Genomic DNA, 15,508 nt, shown 5'->3' on the forward strand with positions numbered 1-15,508 from the left:
GGAATATTTCAAGAGCAAGACATTTTACTTTCCAACTTTTGGAACCAACAACCATAAAACCACAACCATAAAACCACACCCACCAGGTTTAGCTCCAATCATATTTGCCTTCTACTTAATTACACTATATCACAGGTGACCCCTCTTACCCTATGAATATCCATCCCTGACTCATTTGTCACACCCTCATTGCCTAGTCTTCCACTTACTATCCACACCCGACTCATCTTTCACTCCCTCAGAGCCTTAGCTCTCCATTCGCTCACTACTACCTGCAAGTGCATCCTTGTGAACCGTCTACTACAATTCTCTAGAGATGTGGTACTGCATACTAGCACCAATCCTAATAACCTCCTATCTTACAACTCTATATGAAACCCAAACTCTCTCAGGGATCACAGTTCCCAGGGCCGGGTCCAACACCCCTGAACCTACTCTTTTAAACTTTTATCATATTCAAGGTACTTGGACTGATACAACTTATTGCACTATTCTTCCATACCCCTATACTTCAAATAATATTAACCTTAAACAAAAGCACTCCTACATAATAGTGAATAAATTCCTGAAACTCATCTCCAAACTAAGACAAAACTTGCTAAGACATGGGGACATACACCCTAACCCTGGTCCTGCCAATATTCTCCAAAACTCACCCATTTCCAAGGACCACTTAGCCTATCCCTTATTGGCTCGCCCTACAAATTCCCTTTTCACCTGCCATCTGAACATTAGAAGTATTAACAATAAGGTATATGAACTTCATGCAGTCATGGCTGACCTCTCCCCTGATATCTTGTGCCTAACTGAAACTTGGTTAAAACCAACCACATTGGACAACGAAATACTTATCCCTGGGTATAACATACATAGGAGAGACCGAAACTCTAGAAAAGGAGGTGGGGTAGCCATTCTCTATAAATCTGATCTAATTGTCTCTATCGATGTCACTCAACCACCTCAGATTAACAATGCGGAGATCCTTATTTCCAAGCTACAAATCAACGTAACTAAGTTTATCTATATAATCTGTGTGTATATTCCCCCAGGTAAGAACATAGATACTCTTGAAGCTACCCTGCACTGGCTATCGAGTCACTTCCCTCAAGAAACCATAGTTCTTGGGGACTTTAATATAGACTGGACTTCCTGCTCCTCTCAAGCCCCTTCCACTCAAATAAACCTATACTCCTTCACTCAAATGATTAACTCTCCTACCAGGATAGACAAATCTAACCAAAAAGAGAGTATACTGGATTGGATGCTTATTAATAGTGACCCCAACCAATATACTTCTGGCACCTTCCCAGATAGCCTTAGTGATCACCATCTCACTTACATAATTAAGCACAAAATTACTATCCCAAAGAACTCCACACTAAGAACTGTCAGAAATAAAAAAAAATTCGACCCCACCAAATTTCAACTAGAACTAAATTCCTGTAACTGGACAATACTTAAATATCTACCATTAGATGAAGCAGTTCAGTATTTCAACACAAAATTCCTAGAGATTCTTAACTATCATGCCCCATTCGCTCAAAAATAACTAAGTCAGGGATGTCCCCTGGCTCTCTAAAGAAACCAGGCAGAAAATGCATCTCAGAAATAAGGCATGGTCTGTTTGGCGTACCACTAAAACTCCTCTTGATCTTACTACCTATAGACAACTTAGGAATGAAACCAAAAGACTAATTTTACTTGATAAAAGGCACTACTATTGGAAACTGCAAACTGAACATCAAAACTGTCCACAAAAATTCTGGGCCGGGTTAAATAATCTTCTTCACCCTGGTCGCTCTACCACCCCTGTCCCTGCCACACTCATAGACAAACCATCGAACTTCGTCTCTAATAGCTTTAATTGCTTCTTCACGGAGACAATTCAAACCCTCTCCAATCAACTGCCACGTAACTCTCATACTCCTGATACTCCTCCAATAAAACACTCCCCATTTACCTTTCAGCCTGTAGCAACCTCATTCATTCGTAAATTAATCAAAAAACTTAAACCCACCACTCTGTCAGCTGATCAACTTCCAGCTGAATATCTACAAAAAGCAGCTGAAGCGATCGCCTTCCCAGTGTCAATACTCATCAATCGCACCCTTACAGAGGCCAAAATCCCTGACATCTGGAAGGTATCCTATGTAATTCCTCTCCATAAAGGAGGCACTTCCACAGACCTCTCCAATTACAGGCCCATCTCTATACTCTCCCCATATCTAAAATAATGGAAAAATGTGTGCAAAAACAGGTTATGGAACACCTACTTGCCAATCACCTACTGGCTGATACTCAGCATGGTTTCAGACCTCTCCATAGTACCACCTCTGCCCTTCTTGCCTTCTCCAATACCATCAACACCCATCGCAATAACAATATTATCTCCTCAGCTGTATTCTTGGATCTACCCAAAGCCTTTGATATGGTGGACCACAAACTACTAATTGATACTCTACACTCATTTGGTCTAGATACTACCTCTATTCAATGGTTTAGTTCCTATCTAAATGGTAGAAAACAAGCAGTACAATGGCAGAATAAACTATCTAACTTACTTCCCAATACTCTGGGAGTCCCTCAAGGATCAATTTTAGGACCACTACTTTTCTCGATTTTCATTAATGATCTACACACAGTTGTATCAAATGCCAGTTGCATTCAATACGCTGATGATTCTCGCTGATTTGCACTGGTACAACCCCTATAGAGCTACAAATTATGACCCAAACCACTTTCAGTAAAATAGAAAACTGGCTCTCTAGTCGTCAGCCTGATACTTAATCCAAAAAACTAAAATGTTGCTGTTCTCACCGACACAAAGGTCAAGCCCCTTTAATTTTACGATCCAATCAAAGGACGGACTATTATATCTCGGATCCTCGACAAAATTACTAGGGTAACTATAGACAATAACCTAAAATTGACACTCATGTAAACTTAATGATTAAATCCATCAATAAAAAACTAGGCTCGCTATATAGAATAAATAGATTCCTGACCCCCCAAGCTAAATCTGCCATTGCCCAAACCCATCGTCTCTCCACACTCTTGTACTCATCCCCTTACTACAGAATATTAATAAAACAGTCATGAACAAACTCACCATTTGCTATAATCATATCGCTAGGTTTGTTACCGGATTACCATACAGAACCCATCACTGCACCAATTTAACCCAGCTTAACTGGCTTGAGTTACCAAAACATATTTCGTATAACCTTCTAGTCCTTGCCCACAAAATAATTTATAACCCTGACTACCCTCCCTCACTCAAAACTTATCTCCCTTTGCAATAACCTCGAACTTTGAGGTCATCCTGCCGCCTCCTCATCCAAACTTGTAAAACTAATAACACGGCCGGAGATTCTCTTCTAACCAACTCAGTAGGGAGAATTTGGAACAAACTTCCTCCTGATATTACCTCACTCTCCTCCTTAAGTCTATTTAAGACCAAACTAAAACTACATCTACGATCAACACGCACCTGCTACTGTCTTAATCCGGCTAGCTATCTCACTACTTACATTGTTTCCCAGTCTTGGGGCTTCAAGGATATCTACTGAATCATAGAATGTATATATTATAATTACTAACCTTACTTTGATTTGATTATTGAAAACTAAACCTTACCTGTATTACTTAACCAATATTTGTTTTTTCTGTGACTTGATGTATTGTTTTGTCTGGAGCTTTTCTCCCCGGGCCTCCGCTGAAAATGGACATGTATCCAGTCGGATCCTCCCGGTTAACAAATGTAAAATAAAAAAATAAATAAATAAAAATTTCGGGGCCTGTACCATGCTTCACTTTTAAAACTGGGTGGAATTTAAAGGATTGTTTCAAAGGGACGTCAAGTAGTCAGGGCTGTCAAAAAAAGTGGAGCTGTAAAATGGTATTTATTCTACTGCTGTATTTTTTAAGGGTAGCTGTCAATCTAAAGGCATTGTTTATCTTGCTAAATGCTCAGGTTGTCCATCTTTCTAGGAAAGATGTCTCTGTAGATGTATATATGAGCACAGCTATGACATAGGGAAGAAACATGAAGATAACACACTTTTTAAGCATTCTAAGGTATGTGTAAAATATAATAAATTTCAGTTTGGTATTCCAGATCCGGTGAAATACAACCCCAGAGGGGGTGATGCTAAAGTTGATTTAGAATTGAAAGGGGTAAAATGGCAACCAAGACTTCATGCCTTTCAAGGTCCTGGTTTAAATGAACAGATTTCTTTACAGCCTCATTTACATATGTGGTCTGCAACTGAGTGATATTTTTATTTTACAGGTTACATTTCAATATTTCACAATTCAGAAATGTTAACCATGTGAGAAATAATTCATTGACTTTTTAAATATTTTAATATTTTTTATTGTTCCATGAATTTACATTGTTTGTGAGACTTTTTAACCATATTTAATAGTAACTGCAGTAGAATTTTAGGCTCAACGTCTTTGTATCTTTAAATCTGACTTATTTATTGTTTAATTAACAGATTAGCAATTATGCTTTGAGTTAAGCTTATTATATAAGGGGGGGGGTTGATTTCATTCATTCATTCTGAGCAAGTCCTGCATTGAATAAGATGAAAGCCCTCAATATTTTATCTTGGAAATAAACATTATCTTGGGAACTGTTTTTGGCTTGGAACCTTCCATCAGACTGCTTGCTTTACAGTCTTTGTGTTATTTGTAGCCTTGGTAGCGCTTTGGATTTTAAACCCTGAGCAATAAAGCTACAAATACATGTATGGAAGTTAAAAAAATTGAGGACTAGGATTGTTACTTCAGTTTTCCATTTTGTCATTAGATTTACATTTAAGGGTGAAGAGTGATTAAACATATTCAAACTTATCTACATATTTGAAGAGACAACTGCTGGTCAAGTGGTGCATCTTGGAGTTTGATAGTAGAGAAGACAGTTTAGAAAGGCTGAGGAAATAAGGATTTCATAACTGGGTATATATATTTTGTTTGGGGCTTATCCGGAAAGAAGACAGATGCGATAGTATAAACTGCAGATTTTTTTGGACTTCAGCATATTGTGTCATGCTCATTCATCCCACGTCCAAAATTATCAATGTTACCACATTTCTAAGGCTTTTAACAAACTAAATAAGGGAATATAATCATTGCAAGATTAGTGTCTGCCAGTTGTCCATGAAGGTATAAAGGAAATGGTTTAGCTTAGTTAACTTTAAAACCTGAAAAGGATGAATAAATATTCTAGGAGGTGTACACTTGCAGCAACACTAGACAATGGAGAATGTACTAAATAAGACATAATCTGCATGTAGATCCCTTGTAGACTTATACCAGAAGACTAAGGCTTGATAGTGCACTTGTAAATACTCCTGAACTTGTAGGACCAAGGGAGTAGAAGTCAAAGACCATAGCAGCTACCTTACCTGGACACACCCTTTGGTACATAATTATTTCCTTCTGCTGTCTTACATATATCCTGTAAAGTCTCTCTACAAATAAAAGAGGGAAACCAGATGCCTATACTGTGCCGAATGTATAAGGTAATGAAATAAGTCAGACATCTTCTCTGTATGCAATGTTCTCTACCAAAACAGACTACGCTGCTAACTACAGTGGATCAAGCACTGACTTTGGTCCATGCAACCTGAGTCCAAAGAGCAGCTCATGTGTTTGATGGAGGTGGTGGAGAAGGGTGTACAAGGGTGAGGTGGAGCATAATGGAGAATGTTGCATTCCTTGGAAGGAAAGACAATGCAATTTTGCATCCCTGGAACAGGCCTTCAGTCTTCCAAAAGAGTGCTTGGCGATAGCCATCCTAGGAAGCATGTGGTGGTGAGGAAAAGGCATCTTGACTACCCCAGTGATGCATGCAGCACATCCTCCTGCCCAGCAGGGTGGTTAGGCCACACATAAATGTCCTTATAGATAGAATGTAGTGAGGGTACAAAGCACCCTCATGGCTGTCTGAATTATAATTCTGTCTGGACAGTTGTCGCCCCAACAGCGGACAAGCATATTCAGTAGAATGGGTGATGAATGGGCATGTCCTGTTTGTGGCAGGCTTGATGGCTGTTAGGCAGAGGTGCAAAAAACACATATACAAAAATAAATCACTGTATACTACAAGTTTGTATTAATTATCAGGCAGTGGACTTGACAGAAGTTATCTCTGGTACAATAGATGTTATAGAAGTCACTCTGATCAAGATGTTCAGGTTTGAGGATGACAGAATTCATCTTCTGGGTCTGTATAGATATAACATTTATAAACTCAGCCTTAAGGATTGAATAAGGAAACATTTCGAAGATCATTTTTTTTATGAGATTTTAAGAATCTAAATGTGTTCAACTCAGCATTATGGGGGGATGGATGTTTTTTTTCATTTGATGTATTGGTTTGCTACCTCATTTAAAGGATGGTCAGCCCAGTGCTTCTGCAAGACTTCATACCTGTGACAGTATTACTGACTGGAGCAGAATATACCTGTCAGGGCTGACAGGTGGTCACCCAACTCCTGCCACATACTGATTTTTTTTTCCAGGTGCTGTTTGTTATGCGTGTCTTGATCTTCTCCAGGAATGACTCATTTAAAAGTTAAAACATGGTCAAGATCTACTTATCAGGCCAGCTAGGAGCACAACCTCATGCCTGGACAGGAATTGCCATCTTTCAAAGAGCCAAAACAAGAAGGAGTAAAGAATGGGTAGGGGTGTATTAATCAGGGTTAGATAGTCTCTCCGTAGGGTGCGATATCACATTAACCAAGCAATTTTTGCTAGCATGGTCATTACAACAGCTATTGATACCATTGGCAAGTTTGAGGTAACTAAAACTGTTTTGTCACATACTGATTTTTCTTAAAGGAAAACATTTACCTTTCCCTTCTGTGTGCCATAAAAAAATTAATATAATGAGAAAAGACAATACACCTACTAGTGAGTTAGCAAGAAACACAGTAGAGATCCTTGGTGACTGCCTTTAACCAAACTGGAAGTAAGTAAATTCCTTCCCAATGTAGGAATACTCTGTAAGCCACTGCTGGATGAAGTCAAATCCCTTAAAAAACGTATCCTGTTGGCAGAGATTGACAAATAATCCCTGGACCCTTGGATAAATTGTACTCAGTAAATAAAACTCAAGCAAGCTGTAAATCAAAGCAAAGGTAAATGTAAAAAATGCTAATAAAGGCCACCAAAATAAATTAAAATGAGTCTACTTATGACCTGTTTTGGCTTTCTGGAGTTATTACTGTTAGTATTGTTTTGAGTGTTTCTGTGAACAGAAGTTAGAACGGTTATATTTTTGGTGCCAAAACGTGTTTCAATAAGTTTAAACTGATCCAGATGGTGGATGGGTTTTCCACAGAGGGTGGTTGCTCTGGTTCCATCCAAAAAAGGGAATGGCCACATGGACAGTTCTCAGTGGCACACCTCCACAAATTTGTGTAGAAAATAAATGCAACTGGACCTTCCTAACTCATAACAATGCACATCTGCAAATTCTAATTCTCCACATCTTTTGGGTTTCTAATGCCATGATGGAAATGGACCCCATTCCTACGTCAAAGTATGATTAAAATTCATGAAATTAATATTGCTTCAATCTTTGATGTCAACCGAAAGTGTTCTTCGCAGCACCTACAATGAGCCCAGTAATAACTGCTTCTGCAATTCATACATGGTTACATGTATTGGTAACATATATAAATACAATTGTAGATTCTTTATTGTAAGACCCGTTGCTCCTACTACTATTGGAACTGTCTGGGTATCTTTCTTCCACATTGCTCTTGTTTCTGCCTGCAGATCCTGATATTTTATGACTTTGTGTCTCTCTGTACTCAAGATACTGTAGTCACTGAATGCGGCAGTTTCTATGATCAATGCTACTTTTATCTTCTTTTCATGGTCCACTATATCCGGTTTTCTAGCATCTATCTTTTGAACTGTTGGCAATGGGTGATCACATGTGATATAAACTTCATCATTTTCTATGATGCTTTGTGGCTCATGTTTCCAGTATTTTTCAGCCACTTCAATACCATAATGTATGCACAATCCCCAGTGCAACAGTCTTGTCATATTATTATGCCTTTCAGTATACAATCTTTCTGCCATTAGCATGTCACAACCAGTAACGAGGTGTGCAACTGTTTCCAATTCGGTTTTACAAAACATAAATTTGTCGGTGTCTCCCTCATGTTCAATGGACATTGTAAACCAGTGTGTACGTAGCTCATTGTCTTCGACGGCCAATATTAACCTTTCATATCTTGGTCTGAATTCACCTCTCTTTAACCATTCCTGTGTTTGATCCTGATCAACATGAGGTTCTTCCAGAAGTTTTCTATACTTGCAACTATATTTACATATTTTCCACATTTCTTGCCTTCTCATCTGGTTCCTCACCTTATATTTTTTCTTTTGGTTTTTGGCACATTCAGTTGCTGCCTGATTTTTATCTACTTCTGGTTTGATTTCTATTCCTGCTTGATGCCAATATGCTTCTGCTAGATTAAGCAGAGAAGTCATCTTAAATTTATTCTCTTCAAGCATCCTTCTTGCTTTCCTATCTAATCTATCCAACACATTTTGGGGCCAGTCAGTCACTCCAAAACTGTAAGCTAGGACAGGAAGAGCAAACTGGTTTATAGCTTGGATTTTTTTCTTAGATGCCAGCGCTGTTTTCAGGATTGATTTAAGTCTTCTAAAGTATTCCTTTCTAAGTTTTCTTCACGTTTGTTCATGTTTTATTGTTGATCCTTCATCACTTCCCAGATATTTATATACTTTTTGCTCAAGTTCTTTTATATCACATTCTTGTCCCAAACTGATGTGTTCCTGGTGCTGCAGTTTTCTTGCTTTAAAGGTTGCTTTTGCACATTTATCAAGACCAAATAAAATTCTTATATCATGTGAAAAAGTTTGACAACTTACAGATGTACTTTCAGTTCCTCATCTGATGAGCAATACAATTTTCAATCATTGACAATGAGAAGATGAGAAGTTTTTATACTTGGTTGTTTTCTAGGAGCCAAATTATAGCCATGGCCTAAGCTGTTAAGTAGACAGCTTAATGGGTTAAGCTTAACACATGCTCATCTGTCTCCAATAAAGATAATAATATGAATAAAAGGAACTGGTATCTGCATTTTATTTCAGTTTTTATTTATTTTGGATATGCTTTTAGTCACATTTTTTCCATTTGCCTTTGATTTGATTTATGGCTTGCTTGACTTTTTATCTACTGAGTACAATTTGTTCAAGTGCCCAGGAACCATTTATCTATCTCTACAGGTGGGATTTGTTTTTTAAGGGATTTGACTTCATGCAGCAGTGACTTCCAGGGTATTCCCTCCATTGGGAGGGATTAGACTTAGTTTCAGTTTGTTTAGAAACAGCCACCGAGGATCCCTACTGACAAAATAAGTATCTCCTACTAACTCAATAGATTCATAGATTTATAGACTGTTACTAGGCTAATGATCCAAGGGGCCTTTCTAAGCCTAGCCAAGTTTTCCTGAAAGAATAATGATGTCCTGCATCCATATAGGACATTGAGGGCCAGGCATTTATAAGCTACCTATATCCATTAGGCAGATGGGTGCCAAGCCCGGTGTAAATTTCCTATTCCCCATCCACTGTTCTGGGTTGTTCCTAAACTGGGTAATACACAAATTCAGCTTTACATGGATGGGAAGCCTGTTCCATAGGACGAGCAGCCTCTGGGACCATTATCTATCTCTCCAGCATGTTCTGTTTAAATCACAGACAAAATTCAGGTCCTTAGACCTTGTATTTGCAGTACTTTTTGACTTATGAATATGTTGGAGATTCATAAGTGTGGGTTTTGCAGATACTTTGTAAGCCAGACATAGATCACCCCTCAGCAACCTATAGGAGACTGAGTAGAAAGAAAAGGCTTTAAGGTGCCTAAGGCAGGTTTGTTATACCATGTATTCTTTTTGTAAGGAACCTTTGAGGTTGCACTAGTAGCTGTATATGCCTGGTCAGGAACATACCAAAGGGAGCATTGTACTCTATGATTGGTCTGATAATGGCAGAGTACAGTGGGATAATGACCGCTTTGTATCTAGATGCCATTCCCTTACTCATAAGTTGTGTGACATAAAAAAATGTTCTCGCCACTGTGGCCACATGATGGCCAAGGGTAAGGCCACCGTCTACATGCGTACCCAGATCCCTGACCACTGAGTTGACTCTTAGGATTGTATTATCAACATGGTAACTAGCAGGGATGTCCCAAAGGGTACAATTATGCATTTCTTAGCACTGAGTTTAAGATCTTGCCTTTGGCACCATTTATTAGTCAGAGATAGACCTTCTTGAAGAATGCTAGTAAGTGTATGGGAGATGATGATGATAATCCCAAGCTTACAATCATCTGCAAAATTAGTCAGCCATGAACATTCAATATTTGCTTCCATTTCTGAGAAATAGATACCAAAAAGGAGCTGGCCCAGTACTAAGCCCTGGGGGATTCTGCTAGTGATTGGCCTCTTGGTGGAGGTGACCTCACCTATTTTAACCTCCTGAGTTCTGTCACTGAGCCTGTTCGCTATCCATTGGGTGATAAAAGAGTTTATACCTAAATTAGTGAGCTTGTCTACAATGCCTGAGTTACGTATTGTATCAAAACCCTTGGCCAGGTTGAGGTAAGCTGTGTCACAGTCTTACCTTCATCCAATGCTTTGGTGAACCTCTCAAAAAAATCCACCATATTTAATAGGCATGACCTTCCTTTAACAAAGCTGATCTATGATGGGTCCAGCATTTACAGGTTACCTATGTCCTCATTTATCATGTCCATGATGATTCTTTCAATGGCCTTACACATGAGGCTGGTAAGACATATAGGCCTCTAATTACCCGGATCAGTGGTTGGACCTCCTTTGCACAAGGGAATAACTGTACCCATCTTCCATTCCTTTGGCACAAAATATGGCTGAAGGCTCCAGTTGAAAAATGATTCAAATGGACCAGAGAGGCCATGTTTTGTGCTATTTATTAAACATCCCAGGATGTTATCAGGGCCCATCCATGCAGTGTTTTTGGCCTAGGAAAGTACATAAATGACCTGTTCTCTAGTGATGGTTAGGGGGGGATTGTGTTATGTAGGCCTACTGCATCTTCTCATTACTTTTATCATCTAATCATTTCATCCAAAGGATGAACAGGGACTTCCACAGATACATCAACACTCCTGGCTCATACCTATGTTGGTTGGTTTTAAAAATAAGTTGATTTGATAATACTTATTAATAAAAGTTACTTGTTTTGTAGCCTAACAGCAGTGTGTGTCCTGTAGTACAGCAGAAATTGTATTTATTTATTTATTTGTTGGGAGGGATGTGGGTAAGTGTCAGTATGTATGTGATTTTTCACTTTTATGAATTTATGATTTGTTTGATTTCCTAGTGTGTGATGGGCAGGGATTAAGCTTCAGATTGCTGCAAATCTGACATTCAGATGACTCAATTTTTTTTAACTACATTCATATTTTGGCTTGTCTAGGGCCATTTGTGCATTCCTGTGGAAAGTCTGGGATAGCTGTGGAGTGCTGCAGACTTCAGACCCATCCACTGTGCTTACAAGTCATTTTGAAGGACATTCGTGTAATATTGGACAAGTGTTCATAATCAGTGAAATGCCAAAATTACTGATATACCTCAGGACACGTTTGTATATTACTACAGTTCATGGATATGCATAAAAATTAACCTGATTTGCATATGCCATTTGTAAATGACCCTACATTTTTGCCAATAAGTTGAGCATCGCAATATTCATTTATGAGTAGCTAAGATAGGCAGCAAATGTATTAGGATACCATACACATACTAAAGTAAGGAAATATTTTTAAAATCATTATTATTTTGTAAGAACCACACACAAATTATTTCAATATTGATTTAAAGCTAATTTGCAATGAACTAAGATACATGCTGTGCATGTTATGATAGCAATGGTTGATTGGTTAGTGATGACAGAAAATGATCATTACAGTACTATAATTTACTGATTATGCATACGTGGCTAAAAATGCAGTTATTTACTAAAGATCTTTCATTGTGCTAAGGTCATGAACAAATGTGTGTGATGAATCTGAAGTTTTGGCACTGACAGTGAGAAAACAAAATGACAGCATTAGCAGTCCATAACAATGGCAGAGGATAGGGTGTGGATGCCTTTATGGTGACAAAAGTGATTGAAAGAAATGTAGTTAAGACATATTACACTTCTGCATGTAACAGTTACTTTGGGTGGCATGATAACTTTTCAGTAGTTTGTACTTTCAGAGGTGATTACATCTAAACATCACTTTGACACTTTCTGATTATGCCCCCCATTTTTCTTTTCTTTTTCATAGCTAGGTACTAGGCTGTTGGCCCTAGGGCCTATACAAGCCTAGCCAAAAAGGTACCACCAAGAAAATTATTTTCCTGTGCCCCTGTCAAGCAGAACCACAGAAGTGATCCCCGGGGTGAATTTCCTATTACCCATCCAATCATCAAGATTTTTCGTGAAGAGTGCTAATGAGGATCTCTGTTTGATATAGATAGGTAGTCTGCTCCACGGTATGGGAAGTCTCTGGGACAGGAATCTATCCTTCCAGCATGTTCTGTTTATTGTGGTAACAAGGTTTAGGTCCCTAGAGCGTGTAGCTTGGAGGGATTGGGATTTCTTTAAGTGGAGCATGTCCAACAGCTTTGGGTTTGACATAGCTTTGTATGTTAGGCAGAGATTGCCTCTGAGTAGACGATATGTGATGGAGTAAAGCTGGAGTTTTTTGAGTCGGTCTGTGTAAGGCATCTATTTGAGGCCAGTAACCTTCTTTGTGAGGTATTTTTGCGGCCTTTCCAGTTGTTGTAGATGTCTTGTGAGGTACATACCAAAAGGGGCGTTGTACTCTATAATGGGTCTAATGAGTGATGAGTAGAGGGGAACGATGACCTCTTTTTTTCCAGATGAGAAACCTTTTGTGATGAGGTGTGCCACGTAGAAGGACTTCCTGACCACTGTGGCTTTGTGATTTTTAAAGGAGAGACTACTGTCCATCTGTGTCCCAAGGTCCCTTATCACACATTCGGTGTTAAGTAGACTACCGCCTATGTGGTAGTTTATTGGTACAGAGTTTTTACCAAAGGGTATGACAATACACTTTTTGGCATTGAGCTTGAGACCATGGATTTGACACCAGGCATCTGTCTCAGTGAGGCCCTTTTGTAGGATGTCCACATCATTAGGAGTTTTGATTATGGCTCCTAGTTTGCAGTCATCTGCGAATTTAGTTAGCCAAAGACCTTCTGTGTTAGCATGTACTTCAGGGAAGTAGATACCAAACAGGAGAGGACCCAGGACTGAACTCTGTGGTACTCCACTTGTCACTGGTCTGAAGTCTGATTTGGAGTCTGCTACTTTCACAGTGTGGGTTCTGTCAGTAAGTCAGTTGGCAAACCATCTTGTGACATAGGGATTTATACCTAGTTTAGTCAGTTTATCTATAATTCCAGAGTAGGGGATGGTGTTGAATTCCTTGGCAAGATCTAGATAGGTTGTGTGAACCACCTTACCCTCATTTATGGCTTTGGTGACTGCTTCAAAGAAATCTATCAGGTTTGGAAGACATGATCTGCCTTTTACAAACCTGAACTGTGTGGAGTCCAGAGTTTGGAGATCTACAATGTCTTTGTTTATGAGTTCCATGATGATACGTTCCATGGCCTTGCAGGCGAGGCTCGTCAGGCTAACGGGGCAGTAGTTCCTGGTGTCTTTTATGGCCCCCCCCCTTTGTGGAGTGGGATAACTGTCGCGGTGTACCATTCAATGGGCACAAAGCCTGAGGTGAGGCTATGATTGAACATGGTACTTAGGTGGGATGCCAGTTTATTCTGTAGTTCATGTAGAAGGCATCCTGGGGTGTTGTCAGGTTCCATGGATGCTATGTTCTTGGCTTTGGAGAGTGAGATTTTTACCTGTGCGGCCATGATTACAGGAACTTTGAATTCTTCCGGTATAAAGATGGGTCCTTTAGGGGGTGACAGGGGGGTAAAGTTAGCACTGAACCTATCTGCCAGGATGTTGGCAATATCAGTTGGGTCTGTATATTTAGTGTCATTGTGCTGTAACTCTGAGCAGATCTGAGTGTTGCTATTGAGATTCTTAACATAGCTATAGAATGCTTTGTGGTTATCTTTACAAATAGTGGTAATTTTGTTTTCATAACTAGCTTTGGAGGATGAAAACAAAAGTACCAAGCAACAAAAACCACAAAAGGCATGAGCTGGATGCCAGAAAATCCGAAATTTATTGAGCGCTTTCATCAAAATTACATATGACTTCCTCAGAATGACACTATCACTCCTACACATCTTATTTATATTAAAATCAATTCACACATTAACAAATTACAATGTAATTCATGAATATATGTAGATTTAAAGAAACAGATTCCCTTATACTTAAAAAACGGTTGATAAATTATTCCATAATAGGTTTTTTTTATGTGTTTATATATGTACACTATTATGTTTCAACACATTTCATATTTTTTCGTGCAGTTTTTTAAGTATAAGGGAGTCTGTTTCTTTAAATCTACATATACTCATGAATTACATAGTAATTCCTTAATGTGTTAATTGATTTTAATAGAAATAAGAGGTGTAGGAGTGATAGTGTCATTCTGAGGAAGTCATATGTAATTTTGACGAAAGCGCTCAATAAATTTCGGATTTTCTGGCATCCAGCTCATGCCTTTTGTGTTTTTTGTTGCTTTGGAGGATTTTATGAGGGATCTCAGCTTCTTACTGAGGCTGACCAGGGAGTTCCCCCAATCGTGGGATTTTACTCTTTTTTGCAACAGTTTCTTTCTTCTGTTGTAGAGTTTGTTTATGGCAAGGGACCACCAGATTGGCTTCCTTTTTTTTGAGGATAGCATCTTGATTCTGTTAGGGATTGCACGATCCATGCACTCGTGTAAGTGCTTATAAAGTGCATTTGAGTAGGATTCAGCAGTCGTACCTCTATTGTCCATCTGCATGGATGTCGTGAAGTTTGCCACTTCTGTCTTAAGAAGCGTGAAGTTGACTTTGGAGAAATTTTTTACGGTTGTTTTCCTAATGGGGGGTGGTGACGGGATGTAGATGTCTAGGGTGATTAGCTTGTGGTCGGATCTGACCAACGAGTAGCTGATCTCTGGTGTGGAACAGCAGTCACCCATGTTGGTGATGACCAGGTCTAGGATATTGCTGCCCATGGTGGGTGTGTGGATAAGTTGATCCAAGGCAATGGAATTGATAATTTCCAGAAAACATTGAGCAAAAGTGTTGGTACACGAGTAGTTTTCCCAGTTAATAGTGGAGTAATTGAAATCACCCATTATTAGGGTGTTGGTTTGTAGCTTAATATTTTCTAGTGTATCAAGAAAAAAGTGGGAATCCTGGGGCATGGTGGGGGGTCTGTAGCAAGCTACAATCTGAATTGCTGTTTTGCCCAGAGT

Source organism: Protopterus annectens, chromosome 14.part0 (assembly GCF_019279795.1).
Source record: "Protopterus annectens isolate FY-2018-M chromosome 14.part0, PAN1.0, whole genome shotgun sequence".
Taxonomy (NCBI): domain Eukaryota; kingdom Metazoa; phylum Chordata; order Ceratodontiformes; family Protopteridae; genus Protopterus; species Protopterus annectens.